Source organism: Astatotilapia calliptera, chromosome 3, assembly GCF_964374335.1.
Source record: "Astatotilapia calliptera chromosome 3, fAstCal68.1, whole genome shotgun sequence".
In the NCBI taxonomy this organism is placed as follows: domain Eukaryota; kingdom Metazoa; phylum Chordata; class Actinopteri; order Cichliformes; family Cichlidae; genus Astatotilapia; species Astatotilapia calliptera.
The window spans coordinates 21,841,124-21,859,603 of NC_137424.1; the positions used below are offsets into that span (position 1 = coordinate 21,841,124).

At 57.3% G+C, this 18,480-nt stretch overlaps 5 non-coding genes across 5 annotated transcripts; all 5 read right to left on the reverse strand.

The window, feature by feature from the left end:
* Window positions 1–662: 662 nt before the first annotated feature.
* LOC145426778 (5S ribosomal RNA) lies at window positions 663–781 on the reverse strand. The gene has a single exon (XR_013907494.1). It is a non-coding gene; the product is annotated as a 5S ribosomal RNA (ribosomal RNA).
* Window positions 782–4,975: 4,194 nt separating this feature from the next.
* Window positions 4,976–5,094, reverse strand: LOC145427237 (5S ribosomal RNA). Its single transcript, XR_013907969.1, has one exon. It is a non-coding gene; the product is annotated as a 5S ribosomal RNA (ribosomal RNA).
* A 7,400-nt stretch (window positions 5,095–12,494) lies between these two features.
* On the reverse strand, window positions 12,495–12,613 carry LOC145426789 (5S ribosomal RNA). Its single transcript, XR_013907506.1, has one exon. It is a non-coding gene; the product is annotated as a 5S ribosomal RNA (ribosomal RNA).
* Window positions 12,614–15,410: 2,797 nt separating this feature from the next.
* On the reverse strand, window positions 15,411–15,529 carry LOC145426838 (5S ribosomal RNA). Its single transcript, XR_013907557.1, has one exon. It is a non-coding gene; the product is annotated as a 5S ribosomal RNA (ribosomal RNA).
* A 1,291-nt stretch (window positions 15,530–16,820) lies between these two features.
* Window positions 16,821–16,939, reverse strand: LOC145426714 (5S ribosomal RNA). Its single transcript, XR_013907427.1, has one exon. It is a non-coding gene; the product is annotated as a 5S ribosomal RNA (ribosomal RNA).
* Window positions 16,940–18,480: the final 1,541 nt, after the last annotated feature.

The following is an 18,480-nucleotide window of genomic DNA, read 5'->3' on the forward strand; positions in this document are numbered from 1 at the left end:
TGTGGTGTAAGTGGCCTCAATAGCAACTAAGGCCGTGGTGTGGTGTAAGTGGCCTCAGCCAGCAGCCACAGGCCCTGGTGTGGTGTAAGTGGCCTCAGCCAGCAGCCACAGGCCCTGGTGTGGTGTAAGTGGCCTGAGCAAGAGCCACAGGCCCTGGTGTGGTGTAATTGGCCTCAATAGCAACTAAGGCCCTGGTGTGGTGTATGTGGCCTCAGCCAGCAGCCACAGGCCCTGGTGTGGTGTAAGTGGCCTCAGAAGCAAATAAGGCCGTGTTGTGGTGTATGTGGCCTCAGCCAGCAGCCACAGGCCCTGGTGTGGTGTAAGTGGCCTCAATAGCAACTAAGGCCCTGGTGTGGTGTAGGTGGCCTCAGCCAGCAGCCACAGGCCCTGGTGTGGTGTAAGTGGCCTCAGCCAGCAGCCACAGGCCCTGGTGTGGTGTAAGTGGCCTCAGCCAGAGCCACAGGCCCTGATGTGGTGTAAGTGGCCCCAGCCGGTCACTCAGGCCCTGGTGTGGTGTAGGTGGCATCAGCTAGCAGCACAAGACATTGGAAAACAGCCAAAAGCAATGTCGTTAATGTGCCCTCATTAATGGGCAGCTGCTTTTGGTCTTTTAATACACCCCTTCTCTGGATCAAAAGCGGTTCAATGACATGAAAAAGAAAGGCTTACAGCACCAGGTATTCCCAGACAGTCTCCCATCCAAGTACTAACCAAGCCCAGCCCTGCTTAGCTTCCGAGATCAGACGAGGTCGGGCGTGTTCAGGGTGGTATGGCCGTAAGCTGCTGGCCCCAGCACAATGTCTCAATTTATGGATTCAACTGATTAGGTGGCAAGTACCTGAAGTTACGAAGACAATCCTATAACCATACATGCATGTTTGCATAATACCATAACCCAAAGGCTCAGTTTGGCATTTATCTAACAGCACAGGCCCTGGATTGTTGAAGATGGCCTCTGGAACCAGCACAGGGCCTGGTGTGTTGTACATGGCCACAGCAAGCAGCACAGGGCCAGGTTTGGTGAAGATGGCCTCGGCCAGAAGCACAGGGTCTGGTGTGATATGAGTGGCCTGAGCAAGAGCCACAGGCCCTGGTGTGGTGTAGGTGGCCTCAGCCAGCAGCCACAGGCCCTTGTGTGGTGTAAGTTGCCTCAGCCAGCAGCCACAGGCCCTGGTGTGGTGTAAGTGCCCTCAGCCAGCAGCCACAGGCCCTGGTGTGGTGTAAGTCACCTCAGCCAGCAGCCACAGGCCCTGGTGTGGTGTAAGTGGCCTCAGCCAGCAGCCACAGGCCCTGGTGTGGTGTAAGTGGACTCAGCCAGTGCCACAGGCCCTGGTGTGGTGTAAGTGGCCTGAGCAAGAGTCACAGACCCTGGTGTGGTGTAATTGGCCTCAATAGCAACTAATGCCCTGGTGTGGTGTAAGTGACCTCAGCCAGCAGCCACAGGCCCTGGTGTGGTGTAAGTGGCCTGAGCCAGCAGCCACAGGCCCTGGTGTGGTGTAAGTGGCCTGAGCAAGAGTCACAGACCCTGGTGTGGTGTAAGTGGCCTCAGCCAGCAGCCACAGGCCCTGGTGTGGTGTAAGTGGCCTGAGCAAGAGTCACAGACCCTGGTGTGGTGTAATTGGCCTCAATAGCAACTAATGCCCTGGTGTGGTGTAAGTGACCTCAGCCAGCAGCCACAGGCACTGGTGTGGTGTAAGTGCCCTCAGCCAGCAGCCACAGGCCCTGGTGTGGTGTAAGTGGCCTCAGCCAGCAGCCACAGGCCCTGGTGTGGTGTAAGTGGCCTCAGCCAGCAGCCACAGGCCCTGGTGTGGTGTAAGTGGCCTGAGCAAGAGCCACAGGCCCTGGTGTGGTGTAAGTGGCCTCAGCCAGAAGCCACAGGCACTGGTGTGGTGTAAGTGCCCTCAGCCAGCAGCCACAGGCCCTGGTGTGGTGTAAGTGACCTCAGCCAGCAGCCACAGGCCCTGGTGTGGTGTAAGTGGCCTCAGCCAGCAGCCACAGGCCCTGGTGTGGTGTAAGTGGCCTCAGCCAGTGCCACAGGCCCTGGTGTGGTGTAAGTGGCCTGAGCAAGAGTCACAGACCCTGGTGTGGTGTAATTGGCCTCAATAGCAACTAATGCCCTGGTGTGGTGTGGGTGGCCTCAGCCAGCAGCCACAGGCCCTGGTGTGGTGTAAGTGGCCTCAGCCAGCAGCCACAGGCCCTGGTGTGGTGTAAGTGGCCTGAGCAAGAGCCACAGACCCTGGTGTGGTGTAATTGGCCTCAATAGCAACTAATGCCCTGGTGTGGTGTAAGTGGCCTCAGCCAGCAGCCACAGGCCCTGGTGTGGTGTAAGTGGCCTCAGCCAGCAGCCACAGGCCCTGATGTGGTGTAAGTGGCCCCAGCCGGTCACTCAGGCCCTGGTGTGGTGTAAGTGGCCTCAGCCAGCAGCCACAGGCCCTGATGTGGTGTAAGTGGCCCCAGCCGGTCACTCAGGCCCTGGTGTGGTGTAAGTGGCCTCAGCCAGAGCCACAGGTCCTGGTGTGGTGTAAGTGGCATCAGCCAGTGCCACAGGCCCTGGTGTGGTGTAAGTGGCCTGAGCAAGAGCCACAGACCCTGGTGTGGTGTAATTGGCCTCAATAGCAACTAATGCCCTGGTGTGGTGTAGGTGGCCTCAGCCAGCAGCCACAGGCCCTGGTGTGGTGTAAGTGGCCTCAATAGCAACTAATGCCCTGGTGTGGTGTAAGTGGCCTCATCCAGCAGCCACAGGCCCTGGTGTGGTGTAAGGGGCCTCAGCCAGTGCCACAGGCCCTGGTGTGGAGTAAGTGGCCTCAATAGCAACTAAGGCCCTGGTGTGGTGTATGTGGCCTCAGCCAGCAGCCACAGGCCCTGGTGTGGTGTAAGTGGCCTCAGCCAGCAGCCACAGGCCCTGGTGTGGTGTAAGTGGCCTCAGCCAGCAGCCACAGGCCCTGGTGTGGTGTAAGTGGCCTCAGCCAGTGCCACAGGCCCTGGTGTGGTGTAAGTGGCCTGAGCAAGAGTCACAGACCCTGGTGTGGTGTAATTGGCCTCAATAGCAACTAAGGCCCTGGTGTGGTGTAAGTGGCCTCAGCCAGAAGCCACAGGCACTGGTGTGGTGTAAGTGGCCTCAGCCAGCAGCCACAGGCCCTGGTGTGGTGTAAGTGGCCTCAGCCAGCAGCCACAGGCCCTGGTGTGGTGTAAGTGGCCTCAGCCAGAGCCACAGGCCCTGGTGTGGTGTAAGTGGCCTCAGCCAGTGCCACAGGCCCTGGTGTGGTGTAAGTGGCCTGAGCAAGAGCCACAGACCCTGGTGTGGTGTAATTGGCCTCAATAGCAACTAATGCCCTGGTGTGGTGTAAGTGGCCTGAGCAAGAGCCACAGACCCTGGTGTGGTGTAATTGGCCTCAATAGCAACTAAGGCCCTGGTGTGGTGTAAGTGGCCTCAGCCAGTGCCACAGGCCCTGGTGTGGTGTAATTGGCCTCAATAGCAACTAAGGCCCTGGTGTGGTGTAAATGGCCTCAGCCAGCAGCCACAGGCCCTGGTGTGGTGTAAGTGGCCTCAATAGCAACTAATGCCCTGGTGTGGTGTAAGTGGCCTGAGCAAGAGCCACAGACCCTGGTGTGGTGTAATTGGCCTCAATAGCAACTAAGGCCCTGGTGTGGTGTAAGTGGCCTCAGCCAGTGCCACAGGCCCTGGTGTGGAGTAAGTGGCCTCAATAGCAACTAAGGCCCTGGTGTGGTGTATGTGGCCTCAGCCAGCAGCCACAGGCCCTGGTGTGGTGTAAGTGGCCTCAGAAGCAAATAAGGCCGTGGTGTGGTGTATGTGGCCTCAGCCAGCAGCCACAGGCCCTGGTGTGGTGTAAGTGGCCTCAATAGCAACTAAGGCCGTGGTGTGGTGTAAGTGGCCTCAGCCAGCAGCCACAGGCCCTGGTGTGGTGTAAGTGGCCTCAGCCAGCAGCCACAGGCCCTGGTGTGGTGTAAGTGGCCTGAGCAAGAGCCACAGGCCCTGGTGTGGTGTAATTGGCCTCAATAGCAACTAAGGCCCTGGTGTGGTGTATGTGGCCTCAGCCAGCAGCCACAGGCCCTGGTGTGGTGTAAGTGGCCTCAGAAGCAAATAAGGCCGTGTTGTGGTGTATGTGGCCTCAGCCAGCAGCCACAGGCCCTGGTGTGGTGTAAGTGGCCTCAATAGCAACTAAGGCCCTGGTGTGGTGTAGGTGGCCTCAGCCAGCAGCCACAGGCCCTGGTGTGGTGTAAGTGGCCTCAGCCAGCAGCCACAGGCCCTGGTGTGGTGTAAGTGGCCTCAGCCAGCAGCCACAGGCCCTGGTGTGGTGTAAGTGGCCTCAGCCAGCAGCCACAGGCCCTGGTGTGGTGTAAGTGGCCTCAGCCAGAGCCACAGGCCCTGGTGTGGTGTAAGTGGCCTCAGCCAGAGCCACAGGCCCTGGTGTGGTGTAATTGGCCTCAATAGCAACTAATGCCCTGGTGTGGTTTAGGTGGCCTCAGCCAGCAGCCACAGGCCCTGGTGTGGTGTAAGTGGCCTCAATAGCAACTAATGCCCTGGTGTGGTGTAAGTGGCCTCAGCCAGCAGCCACAGGCCCTGGTGTGGTGTAAGTGGCCTGAGCAAGAGCCACAGACCCTGGTGTGGTGTAATTGGCCTCAATAGCAACTAAGGCCCTGGTGTGGTGTAGGTGGCCTCAGCCAGCAGCCACAGGCCCTGGTGTGGTGTAAGTGGCCTCAGCCAGCAGCCACAGGCCCTGGTGTGGTGTAAGTGGCCTCAGCCAGCAGCCACAGGCCCTGATGTGGTGTAAGTGGCCCCAGCCGGTCACTCAGGCCCTGGTGTGGTGTAGGTGGCATCAGCTAGCAGCACAAGACATTGGAAAACAGCCAAAAGCAATGTCGTTAATGTGCCCTCATTAATGGACCTCTGCTTTTGGTCTTTTAATACACCCCTTCTCTGGATCAAAAGCGGTTCAATGACATGAAAATGAAAGGCTTACAGCACCAGGTATTCCCAGGCAGTCTCCCATCCAAGTACTAACCAAGCCCAGCCCTTCTTAGCTTCCGAGATCAGACGAGGTCGGGCGTGCTCAGGGTGGTACGGCCGTAAGCTGCTGGCCCCAGCACAATGTCTCAATTTATGGATTCAAGTGATTAGGTGGCAAGTACCTGAAGTTACGAAGACAATCCTTTAACACTAGGAAGGCCCAGAGCCCAGCCATTTGGCTTTTCTACCTTTAAAACCCGGAGAGCAGCCAAATGGCTGGTAGGCTTTTAGCTAAGCTTTAGCTTCAGGCAAGTGGAAGCTAAATTGGCTAGTCATTCATATGTAAATTGGGTTGTTACCTGGGAATTCTGGAGGGAGGGGAGTGGGGGTGTGTGGATGAGGGGGTGGGGGAGCTGCTAAAAGCGGTGAGCTTCCTTTTGTTTCATCTTGATGCATTCTCAATCATCCAGGGAAACAAATCTCCAAAAGTCACCAACTTGGAGTGTTTCAGTTTGCCATCTTAGGGAGAAATCAACACACATGGGTGTATGTCCTTTGTTGCTGAGATTTATTGATAAAAACAGTACAAAAAATCAACCATTTGTACACATTTTTACAAATAATTATAAAAAGTGAGTGAGTACATTTCAACATTTTCAGCAATCACTCACAATCCTGGCACTGCCATGGTATCTGTAGTCTGCATTTACCACATGTGTATCTGTTGCAGTGAACACATCGCACAGTGGCATGATTGTTCTTGCAATTGTGTTTGACCTGACACATGGCTCTTTTTCCAGGGCTCGGTGTGGAGGGTTGTGTCAAAGGCAACTGTTCTTTTCTTGCCTTCTTCGCAGCTACATGAGAGTGAGCTAACTCCCTTGCAAGCTCCACCAGGAAGTCCACCCGTCTTTCCTTCGTCCCGGAGCATGCTTGATACAGCACATGTGCATTCAGTGCTGCCATGTCAATCATGTTATAAAACACGGCAACTGGCCAGCGCCGTGTTCCTCTGCGGACAGTGTACTCCCGAACCATCTGGTCCATCACATCCACGCCACACTTTGTTTTGTTGTAAAGGGTGACAGTGTTTGGCTTCCTTTTGGTAGTGTTATCAGTCTGAACCACGCCGTGCATGCTGCTAAGAATATAGACTGTCTTCTTCCGTTTGGCCGCATACGCCGTCAGCGTGGCAGCAGAGGTTGAAGGAATGGAGAGTTTAAATGTTAGTTGTAAACAGCTATATCATATAATAACTGCAGCTGTAGCTGTGATCAGACATCCCCCTGCAGGCCCTGAAGCTGAGCTCTGAGGTCCTCACAAACCTGCTGGAGCCAGCTTCCATCCTGGGGAGCACGTTTTTGTGTTTCAGCGCGGGGCGAGGCACAAAACCCAGATGGTCCAGATGGACCAGATGGTTCGGGAGTACACTGTCCGCAGAGGAACACGGCGCTGGCCAGTTGCCGTGTTTTATAACATGATTGACATGGCAGCACTGAATGCACATGTGCTGTATCAAGCATGCTCCGGGACGAAGGAAAGACGGGTGGACTTCCTGGTGGAGCTTGCAAGGGAGTTAGCTCACTCTCATGTAGCTGCGAAGAAGGCAAGAAAAGAACAGTTGCCTTTGACACAACCCTCCACACCGAGCCCTGGAAAAAGAGCCATGTGTCAGGTCAAACACAATTGCAAGAACAATCATGCCACTGTGCGATGTGTTCACTGCAACAGATACACATGTGGTAAATGCAGACTACAGATACCATGGCAGTGCCAGGATTGTGAGTGATTGCTGAAAATGTTGAAATGTACTCACTCACTTTTTATAATTATTTGTAAAAATGTGTACAAATGGTTGATTTTTTGTACTGTTTTTATCAATAAATCTCAGCAACAAAGGACATACACCCATGTGTGTTGATTTCTCCCTAAGATGGCAAACTGAAACACTCCAAGTTGGTGACTTTTGGAGATTTGTTTCCCTGGATGATTAAGAATGCATCAAGATGAAACAAAAGGAAGCTCACCGCTTTTAGCAGCTCCCCCACCCCCTCATCCACACACCCCCACTCCCCTCCCTCCAGAATTCCCAGGTAACAACCCAATTTACATATGAATGACTAGCCAATTTAGCTTCCACTTGCCTGAAGCTAAAGCTTAGCTAAAAGCCTACCAGCCATTTGGCTGGTGGCGGGTTTTAAAGGTAGAAAGGTAGAAGCCTGGGACTGCCAGTGTTAACCATACCTGCATGTTTGCATAATACCCTAACCCAAAGGCTCAGTTTAGCATTTATCTAACAGCACAGACCCTGGATTGTTGAAGATGGCCTCAGGAACCAGCATAGGGCCTGGTGTGTTGTACATGGCCACAGCTAGCAGCACAGGGCCTGGTTTGGTGAAGATGGCCTCGGCCAGAAGCGCAGGGCCTGGTGTGATGTGAGTGGCCTGAGCAAGAGCCACAGGCCTTGGTGTGGTGTAAGTGGCCTCAGCCAGAAGCCACAGGCACTGGTGTGGTGTAAGTGCCCTCAGCCAGCAGCCAAAGGCCCTGGTGTGGTGTAAGTGGCCTCAGCCAGCAGCCACAGGCCCTGGTGTGGTGTAAGTGGCCTCAGCCAGCAGCCACAGGCCCTGGTGTGGTGTAAGTGGCCTCAGCCAGTGCCACAGGCCCTGGTGTGGTGTAAGTGGCCTGAGCAAGAGTCACAGACCCTGGTGTGGTGTAATTGGCCTCAATAGCAACTAAGGCCCTGGTGTGGTGTAAGTGGCCTCAGCCAGAAGCCACAGGCACTGGTGTGGTGTAAGTGGCCTCAGCCAGCAGCCACAGGCCCTGGTGTGGTGTAAGTGGCCTCAGCCAGCAGCCACAGGCCCTGGTGTGGTGTAAGTGGCCTCAGCCAGTGCCACAGGCCCTGGTGTGGAGTAAGTGGCCTCAATAGCAACTAAGGCCCTGGTGTGGTGTATGTGGCCTCAGCCAGCAGCCACAGGCCCTGGTGTGGTGTAAGTGGCCTCAGCCAGCAGCCACAGGCCCTGGTGTGGTGTAAGTGGCCTCAGCCAGCAGCCACAGGCCCTGGTGTGGTGTAAGTGGCCTCAGCCAGTGCCACAGGCCCTGGTGTGGTGTAAGTGGCCTGAGCAAGAGTCACAGACCCTGGTGTGGTGTAATTGGCCTCAATAGCAACTAAGGCCTTGGTGTGGTGTAAGTGGCCTCAGCCAGAAGCCACAGGCACTGGTGTGGTGTAAGTGGCCTCAGCCAGCAGCCACAGGCCCTGGTGTGGTGTAAGTGGCCTCAGCCAGCAGCCACAGGCCCTGGTGTGGTATAAGTGGCCTCAGCCAGAGCCACAGGCCCTGGTGTGGTGTAAGTGGCCTCAGCCAGTGCCACAGGCCCTGGTGTGGTGTAAGTGGCCTGAGCAAGAGCCACAGACCCTGGTGTGGTGTAATTGGCCTCAATAGCAACTAATGCCCTGGTGTGGTGTAAGTGGCCTCAGCCAGCAGCCACAGGCCCTGGTGTGGTGTAAGTGGCCTCAATAGCAACTAATGCCCTGGTGTGGTGTAAGTGGCCTCAGCCAGCAGCCACAGGCCCTGGTGTGGTGTAAGTGGCCTGAGCAAGAGCCACAGACCCTGGTGTGGTGTAATTGGCCTCAATAGCAACTAAGGCCCTGGTGTGGTGTAAGTGGCCTCAGCCAGTGCCACAGGCCCTGGTGTGGAGTAAGTGGCCTCAATAGCAACTAAGGCCCTGGTGTGGTGTATGTGGCCTCAGCCAGCAGCCACAGGCCCTGGTGTGGTGTAAGTGGCCTCAGAAGCAAATAAGGCCGTGGTGTGGTGTATGTGGCCTCAGCCAGCAGCCACAGGCCCTGGTGTGGTGTAAGTGGCCTCAATAGCAACTAAGGCCGTGTTGTGGTGTAAGTGGCCTCAGCCAGCAGCCACAGGCCCTGGTGTGGTGTAAGTGGCCTCAGCCAGCAGCCACAGGCCCTGGTGTGGTGTAAGTGGCCTGAGCAAGAGCCACAGGCCCTGGTGTGGTGTAATTGGCCTCAATAGCAACTAAGGCCCTGGTGTGGTGTATGTGGCCTCAGCCAGCAGCCACAGGCCCTGGTGTGGTGTAAGTGGCCTCAGAAGCAAATAAGGCCGTGTTGTGGTGTATGTGGCCTCAGCCAGCAGCCACAGGCCCTGGTGTGGTGTAAGTGGCCTCAATAGCAACTAAGGCCCTGGTGTGGTGTAGGTGGCCTCAGCCAGCAGCACAGGGCCAGGTTTGGTGAAGATGGCCTCGGCCAGAAGCACAGGGTCTGGTGTGATATGAGTGGCCTGAGCAAGAGCCACAGGCCCTGGTGTGGTGTAGGTGGCCTCAGCCAGCAGCCACAGGCCCTTGTGTGGTGTAAGTGGCCTCAGCCAGCAGCCACAGGCCCTGGTGTGGTGTAAGTGCCCTCAGCCAGCAGCCACAGGCCCTGGTGTGGTGTAAGTCACCTCAGCCAGCAGCCACAGGCCCTGGTGTGGTGTAAGTGGCCTCAGCCAGCAGCCACAGGCCCTGGTGTGGTGTAAGTGGACTCAGCCAGTGCCACAGGCCCTGGTGTGGTGTAAGTGGCCTGAGCAAGAGTCACAGACCCTGGTGTGGTGTAATTGGCCTCAATAGCAACTAATGCCCTGGTGTGGTGTAAGTGACCTCAGCCAGCAGCCACAGGCCCTGGTGTGGTGTAAGTGGCCTGAGCCAGCAGCCACAGGCCCTGGTGTGGTGTAAGTGGCCTCAGCCAGCAGCCACAGGCCCTGGTGTGGTGTAAGTGGCCTGAGCAAGAGTCACAGACCCTGGTGTGGTGTAATTGGCCTCAATAGCAACTAATGCCCTGGTGTGGTGTAAGTGACCTCAGCCAGCAGCCACAGGCACTGGTGTGGTGTAAGTGCCCTCAGCCAGCAGCCACAGGCCCTGGTGTGGTGTAAGTGGCCTCAGCCAGCAGCCACAGGCCCTGGTGTGGTGTAAGTGGCCTCAGCCAGCAGCCACAGGCCCTGGTGTGGTGTAAGTGGCCTGAGCAAGAGCCACAGGCACTGGTGTGGTGTAAGTGCCCTCAGCCAGCAGCCACAGGCCCTGGTGTGGTGTAAGTGACCTCAGCCAGCAGCCACAGGCCCTGGTGTGGTGTAAGTGGCCTCAGCCAGCAGCCACAGGCCCTGGTGTGGTGTAAGTGGCCTCAGCCAGTGCCACAGGCCCTGGTGTGGTGTAAGTGGCCTGAGCAAGAGTCACAGACCCTGGTGTGGTGTAATTGGCCTCAATAGCAACTAATGCCCTGGTGTGGTGTGGGTGGCCTCAGCCAGCAGCCACAGGCCCTGGTGTGGTGTAAGTGGCCTCAGCCAGCAGCCACAGGCCCTGGTGTGGTGTAAGTGGCCTGAGCAAGAGCCACAGACCCTGGTGTGGTGTAATTGGCCTCAATAGCAACTAATGCCCTGGTGTGGTGTAAGTGGCCTCAGCCAGCAGCCACAGGCCCTGGTGTGGTGTAAGTGGCCTCAGCCAGCAGCCACAGGCCCTGATGTGGTGTAAGTGGCCCCAGCCGGTCACTCAGGCCCTGGTGTGGTGTAAGTGGCCTCAGCCAGCAGCCACAGGCCCTGATGTGGTGTAATTGGCCCCAGCCGGTCACTCAGGCCCTGGTGTGGTGTAAGTGGCCTCAGCCAGAGCCACAGGTCCTGGTGTGGTGTAAGTGGCATCAGCCAGTGCCACAGGCCCTGGTGTGGTGTAAGTGGCCTGAGCAAGAGCCACAGACCCTGGTGTGGTGTAATTGGCCTCAATAGCAACTAATGCCCTGGTGTGGTGTAGGTGGCCTCAGCCAGCAGCCACAGGCCCTGGTGTGGTGTAAGTGGCCTCAATAGCAACTAATGCCCTGGTGTGGTGTAAGTGGCCTCATCCAGCAGCCACAGGCCCTGGTGTGGTGTAAGTGGCCTGAGCAAGAGCCACAGACCCTGGTGTGGTGTAATTGGCCTCAATAGCAACTAAGGCCCTGGTGTGGTGTAGGTGGCCTCAGCCAGCAGCCACAGGCCCTGGTGTGGTGTAAGTGGCCTCAGCCAGTGCCACAGGCCCTGGTGTGGAGTAAGTGGCCTCAATAGCAACTAAGGCCCTGGTGTGGTGTATGTGGCCTCAGCCAGCAGCCACAGGCCCTGGTGTGGTGTAAGTGGCCTCAGCCAGCAGCCACAGGCCCTGGTGTGGTGTAAGTGGCCTCAGCCAGTGCCACAGGCCCTGGTGTGGTGTAAGTGGCCTGAGCAAGAGTCACAGACCCTGGTGTGGTGTAATTGGCCTCAATAGCAACTAAGGCCCTGGTGTGGTGTAAGTGGCCTCAGCCAGAAGCCACAGGCACTGGTGTGGTGTAAGTGGCCTCAGCCAGCAGCCACAGGCCCTGGTGTGGTGTAAGTGGCCTCAGCCAGCAGCCACAGGCCCTGGTGTGGTGTAAGTGGCCTCAGCCAGAGCCACAGGCCCTGGTGTGGTGTAAGTGGCCTCAGCCAGTGCCACAGGCCCTGGTGTGGTGTAAGTGGCCTGAGCAAGAGCCACAGACCCTGGTGTGGTGTAATTGGCCTCAATAGCAACTAATGCCCTGGTGTGGTGTAAGTGGCCTCAGCCAGCAGCCACAGGCCCTGGTGTGGTGTAAGTGGCCTGAGCAAGAGCCACAGACCCTGGTGTGGTGTAATTGGCCTCAATAGCAACTAAGGCCCTGGTGTGGTGTAAGTGGCCTCAGCCAGTGCCACAGGCCCTGGTGTGGAGTAAGTGGCCTCAATAGCAACTAAGGCCCTGGTGTGGTGTATGTGGCCTCAGCCAGCAGCCACAGGCCCTGGTGTGGTGTAAGTGGCCTCAGAAGCAAATAAGGCCGTGGTGTGGTGTATGTGGCCTCAGCCAGCAGCCACAGGCCCTGGTGTGGTGTAAGTGGCCTCAATAGCAACTAAGGCCGTGGTGTGGTGTAAGTGGCCTCAGCCAGCAGCCACAGGCCCTGGTGTGGTGTAAGTGGCCTCAGCCAGCAGCCACAGGCCCTGGTGTGGTGTAAGTGGCCTGAGCAAGAGCCACAGGCCCTGGTGTGGTGTAATTGGCCTCAATAGCAACTAAGGCCCTGGTGTGGTGTATGTGGCCTCAGCCAGCAGCCACAGGCCCTGGTGTGGTGTAATTGGCCTCAGAAGCAAATAAGGCCGTGTTGTGGTGTATGTGGCCTCAGCCAGCAGCCACAGGCCCTGGTGTGGTGTAAGTGGCCTCAATAGCAACTAAGGCCCTGGTGTGGTGTAGGTGGCCTCAGCCAGCAGCCACAGGCCCTGGTGTGGTGTAAGTGGCCTCAGCCAGCAGCCACAGGCCCTGGTGTGGTGTAAGTGGCCTCAGCCAGAGCCACAGGCCCTGATGTGGTGTAAGTGGCCCCAGCCGGTCACTCAGGCCCTGGTGTGGTGTAGGTGGCATCAGCTAGCAGCACAAGACATTGGAAAACAGCCAAAAGCAATGTCGTTAATGTGCCCTCATTAATGGGCAGCTGCTTTTGGTCTTTTAATACACCCCTTCTCTGGATCAAAAGCGGTTCAATGACATGAAAAAGAAAGGCTTACAGCACCAGGTATTCCCAGACAGTCTCCCATCCAAGTACTAACCAAGCCCAGCCCTGCTTAGCTTCCGAGATCAGACGAGGTCGGGCGTGTTCAGGGTGGTATGGCCGTAAGCTGCTGGCCCCAGCACAATGTCTCAATTTATGGATTCAACTGATTAGGTGGCAAGTACCTGAAGTTACGAAGACAATCCTATAACCATACATGCATGTTTGCATAATACCATAACCCAAAGGCTCAGTTTGGCATTTATCTAACAGCACAGGCCCTGGATTGTTGAAGATGGCCTCTGGAACCAGCACAGGGCCTGGTGTGTTGTACATGGCCACAGCAAGCAGCACAGGGCCAGGTTTGGTGAAGATGGCCTCGGCCAGAAGCACAGGGTCTGGTGTGATATGAGTGGCCTGAGCAAGAGCCACAGGCCCTGGTGTGGTGTAGGTGGCCTCAGCCAGCAGCCACAGGCCCTTGTGTGGTGTAAGTTGCCTCAGCCAGCAGCCACAGGCCCTGGTGTGGTGTAAGTGCCCTCAGCCAGCAGCCACAGGCCCTGGTGTGGTGTAAGTCACCTCAGCCAGCAGCCACAGGCCCTGGTGTGGTGTAAGTGGCCTCAGCCAGCAGCCACAGGCCCTGGTGTGGTGTAAGTGGACTCAGCCAGTGCCACAGGCCCTGGTGTGGTGTAAGTGGCCTGACCAAGAGTCACAGACCCTGGTGTGGTGTAATTGGCCTCAATAGCAACTAATGCCCTGGTGTGGTGTAAGTGACCTCAGCCAGCAGCCACAGGCCCTGGTGTGGTGTAAGTGGCCTGAGCAAGAGTCACAGACCCTGGTGTGGTGTAATTGGCCTCAATAGCAACTAATGCCCTGGTGTGGTGTAAGTGACCTCAGCCAGCAGCCACAGGCACTGGTGTGGTGTAAGTGCCCTCAGCCAGCAGCCACAGGCCCTGGTGTGGTGTAAGTGGCCTCAGCCAGCAGCCACAGGCCCTGGTGTGGTGTAAGTGGCCTCAGCCAGCAGCCACAGGCCCTGGTGTGGTGTAAGTGGCCTCAGCCAGCAGCCACAGGCCCTGGTGTGGTGTAAGTGGCCTCAGCCAGCAGCCACAGGCACTGGTGTGGTGTAAGTGCCCTCAGCCACCAGCCACAGGCCCTGGTGTGGTGTAAGTGGCCTCAGCCAGCAGCCACAGGCCCTGGTGTGGTGTAAGTGGCCTCAGCCAGCAGCCACAGGCCCTGGTGTGGTGTAAGTGGCCTCAGCCAGCAGCCACAGGCACTGGTGTGGTGTAAGTGCCCTCAGCCAGCAGCCACAGGCCCTGGTGTGGTGTAAGTGGCCTCAGCCAGCAGCCACAGGCCCTGGTGTGGTGTAAGTGGCCTGAGCAAGAGTCACAGACCCTGGTGTGGTGTAATTGGCCTCAATAGCAACTAATGCCCTGGTGTGGTGTAAGTGACCTCAGCCAGCAGCCACAGGCCCTGGTGTGGTGTAAGTGGCCTCAGCCAGCAGCCACAGGCCCTGGTGTGGTGTAAGTGGCCTCAGCCAGCAGCCACAGGCCCTGGTGTGGTGTAAGTGGCCTGAGCAAGAGCCACAGGCCCTGGTGTGGTGTAAGTGGCCTCAGCCAGAAGCCACAGGCACTGGTGTGGTGTAAGTGGCCTCAGCCAGCAGCCACAGGCCCTGGTGTGGTGTAAGTGGCCTCAGCCAGCAGCCACAGGCCCTGGTGTGGTGTAAGTGGCCTGAGCAAGAGCCACAGGCCCTGGTGTGGTGTAAGTGGCCTCAGCCAGAAGCCACAGGCACTGGTGTGGTGTAAGTGCCCTCAGCCAGCAGCCACAGGCCCTGGTGTGGTGTAAGTGACCTCAGCCAGCAGCCACAGGCCCTGGTGTGGTGTAAGTGGCCTCAGCCAGCAGCCACAGGCCCTGGTGTGGTGTAAGTGGCCTCAGCCAGTGCCACAGGCCCTGGTGTGGTGTAAGTGGCCTGAGCAAGAGTCACAGACCCTGGTGTGGTGTAATTGGCCTCAATAGCAACTAATGCCCTGGTGTGGTGTGGGTGGCCTCAGCCAGCAGCCACAGGCCCTGGTGTGGTGTAAGTGGCCTCAGCCAGCAGCCACAGGCCCTGGTGTGGTGTAAGTGGCCTGAGCAAGAGCCACAGACCCTGGTGTGGTGTAATTGGCCTCAATAGCAACTAATGCCCTGGTGTGGTGTAAGTGGCCTCAGCCAGCAGCCACAGGCCCTGGTGTGGTGTAAGTGGCCTCAGCCAGCAGCCACAGGCCCTGATGTGGTGTAAGTGGCCCCAGCCGGTCACTCAGGCCCTGGTGTGGTGTAAGTGGCCTCAGCCAGCAGCCACAGGCCCTGATGTGGTGTAAGTGGCCCCAGCCGGTCACTCAGGCCCTGGTGTGGTGTAAGTGGCCTCAGCCAGAGCCACAGGTCCTGGTGTGGTGTAAGTGGCATCAGCCAGTGCCACAGGCCCTGGTGTGGTGTAAGTGGCCTGAGCAAGAGCCACAGACCCTGGTGTGGTGTAATTGGCCTCAATAGCAACTAATGCCCTGGTGTGGTGTAGGTGGCCTCAGCCAGCAGCCACAGGCCCTGGTGTGGTGTAAGTGGCCTCAATAGCAACTAATGCCCTGGTGTGGTGTAAGTGGCCTCATCCAGCAGCCACAGGCCCTGGTGTAGTGTAAGTGGCCTCAGCCAGCAGCCACAGGCCCTGGTGTGGTGTAAGTGGCCTCAGCCAGCAGCCACAGGCCCTGATGTGGTGTAAGTGGCCCCAGCCGGTCACTCAGGCCCTGGTGTGGTGTAGGTGGCATCAGCTAGCAGCACAAGACATTGGAAAACAGCCAAAAGCAATGTCGTTAATGTGCCCTCATTAATGGGCAGCTGCTTTTGGTCTTTTAATACACCCCTTCTCTGGATCAAAAGCGGTTCAATGACATGAAAATGAAAGGCTTACAGCACCAGGTATTCCCAGGCAGTCTCCCATCCAAGTACTCACCAAGCCCAGCCCTGCTTAGCTTCCGAGATCAGACGAGGTCGGGCGTGCTCAGGGTGGTATGGCCGTAAGCTGCTGGCCCCAGCACAATGTCTCAATTTATGGATTCAACTGATTAGGTGGCAAGTACCTGAAGTTACGAAGACAATCCTTTAACCATACCTGCATGTTTGCATAATACCCTAACCCAAAGGCTCAGTTTAGCATTTATCTAACAGCACAGGCCCTGGATTGTTGAAGATGGCCTCTGGAACCAGCACAGGGCCTGGTGTGTTGTACATGGCCACAGCTAGCAGCACAGGGCCTGGTTTGGTGAAGATGGCCTCGGCCAGAAGCGCAGGGCCTGGTGTGATGTGAGTGGCCTGAGCAAGAGCCACAGGCCCTGGTGTGGTGTAAGTGGCCTCAGCCAGAAGCCACAGGCACTGGTGTGGTGTAAGTGGCTTCAGCCAGCAGCCACAGGCCCTGGTGTGGTGTAAGTGGCCTCAGCCAGCAGCCACAGGCCCTGGTGTGGTGTAAGTGGCCTCAGCCAGCAGCCACAGGCCCTGGTGTGGTGTAAGTGGCCTCAGCCAGAGCCACAGGCCCTGGTGTGGTGTAAGTGGCCTCAGCCAGTGCCACAGGCCCTGGTGTGGTGTAAGTGGCCTGAGCAAGAGCCACAGACCCTGGTGTGGTGTAATTGGCCTCAATAGCAACTAATGCCCTGGTGTGGTGTAGGTGGCCTCAGCCAGCAGCCACAGGCCCTGGTGTGGTGTAAGTGGCCTCAGCCAGCAGCCACAGGCCCTGGTGTGGTGTAAGTGGCCTCAGCCAGTGCCACAGGCCCTGGTGTGGTGTAATTGGCCTCAATAGCAACTAAGGCCCTGGTGTTGTGTATGTGGCCTCAGCCAGCAGCCACAGGCCCTGGTGTGGTGTAAGTGGCCTCAATAGCAACTAAGGCCCTGGTGTGGTGTAAGTGGCCTCCGCCAGCAGCCACAGGCCCTGGTGTGGTGTAAGTGGCCTGAGCAAGAGCCACAGACCCTGGTGTGGTGTAATTGGCCTCAATAGCAACTAAGGCCCTGGTGTGGTGTAAGTGGCCTCAGCCAGCAGCCAAAGGCCCTGGTGTGGTGTAGGTGGCCTCAGCCAGAAGCCACAGGCCCTGGTGTGGTGTAAGTGGCCTCAGCCAGAGCCACAGGCCCTGATGTGGTGTAAGTGGCCCCAGCCGGTCACTCAGGCCCTGGTGTGGTGTAAGTGGCATCAGCTAGCAGCACAAGACATTGGAAAAGAGCCAAAAGCAATGTCGTTAATGTGCCCTCATTAATGGGGAGCTGCTTTTGGTCTTTTAATACACCCCTTCTCTGGATCAAAAGCGGTTCAATGACATGAAAATGAAAGGCTTACAGCACCAGGTATTCCAAGGAAGTCTCCCATCCAAGTACTAACCAAGCCCAGCCCTGCTTAGCTTCCGAGATCAGACGAGGTCGGGCGTGCTCAGGGTGGTATGGCCGTAAGCTGCTGGCCCCAGCACAATGTCTCAATTTATGGATTCAAGTGATTAGGTGGCAAGTACCTGAAGTTACGAAGACAATCCTATAACCATACCTGCATGTTTGCATAATACCCTAACCCAAAGGCTCAGTTTAGCATTTATCCAACAGCACAGGCCCTGGATTGTTGAAGATGGCCTCAGGAACCAGAACAGGGCCTTGTGTGTTGTACATGGCCACAGCTAGCAGCACAGGGCCTGGTTTGGTGAAGATGGCCTCGGCCAGAAGCACAGGGCCTGGTGTGATATGAGTGGCCTGAGCAAGAGCCACAGGCCCTGGTGTGGAGTAAGTGGCCTGAGCAAGAGCCACAGGCCCTGGTGTGGTGTAATTGGCCTCAATAGCAACTAAGGCCCTGGTGTGGTGTATGTGGCCTCAGCCAGCAGCCACAGGCCCTGGTGTGGTGTAAGTGGCCTCAGAAGCAAATAAGGCCGTGGTGTGGTGTATGTGGCCTCAGCCAGCAGCCACAGGCCCTGGTGTGGTGTAAGTGGCCTCAATAGCAACTAAGGCCGTGGTGTGGTGTAAGTGGCCTCAGCCAGCAGCCACAGGCCCTGGTGTGGTGTAAGTGGCCTCAGCCAGCAGCCACAGGCCCTGGTGTGGTGTAAGTGGCCTGAGCAAGAGCCACAGGCCCTGGTGTGGTGTAATTGGCCTCAATAGCAACTAAGGCCCTGGTGTGGTGTATGTGGCCTCAGCCAGCAGCCACAGGCCCTGGTGTGGTGTAAGTGGCCTCAGAAGCAAATAAGGCCGTGTTGTGGTGTATGTGGCCTCAGCCAGCAGCCACAGGCCCTGGTGTGGTGTAAGTGGCCTCAATAGCAACTAAGGCCCTGGTGTGGTGTAGGTGGCCTCAGCCAGCAGCACAGGGTCTGGTGTGATATGAGTGGCCTGAGCAAGAGCCACAGGCCCTGGTGTGGTGTAGGTGGCCTCAGCCAGCAGCCACAGGCCCTTGTGTGGTGTAAGTTGCCTCAGCCAGCAGCCACAGGCCCTGGTGTGGTGTAAGTGCCCTCAGCCAGCAGCCACAGGCCCTGGTGTGGTGTAAGTCACCTCAGCCAGCAGCCACAGGCCCTGGTGTGGTGTAAGTGGCCTCAGCCAGCAGCCACAGGCCCTGGTGTGGTGTAAGTGGACTCAGCCAGTGCCACAGGCCCTGGTGTGGTGTAAGTGGCCTGAGCAAGAGTCACAGACCCTGGTGTGGTGTAATTGGCCTCAATAGCAACTAATGCCCTGGTGTGGTGTAAGTGACCTCAGCCAGCAGCCACAGGCCCTGGTGTGGTGTAAGTGGCCTGAGCCAGCAGCCACAGGCCCTGGTGTGGTGTAAGTGGCCTCAGCCAGCAGCCACAGGCCCTGGTGTGGTGTAAGTGGCCTGAGCAAGAGTCACAGACCCTGGTGTGGTGTAATTGGCCTCAATAGCAACTAATGCCCTGGTGTGGTGTAAGTGGCCTGAGCAAGAGCCACAGGCCCTGGTGTGGTGTAAGTGGCCTCAGCCAGAAGCCACAGGCACTGGTGTGGTGTAAGT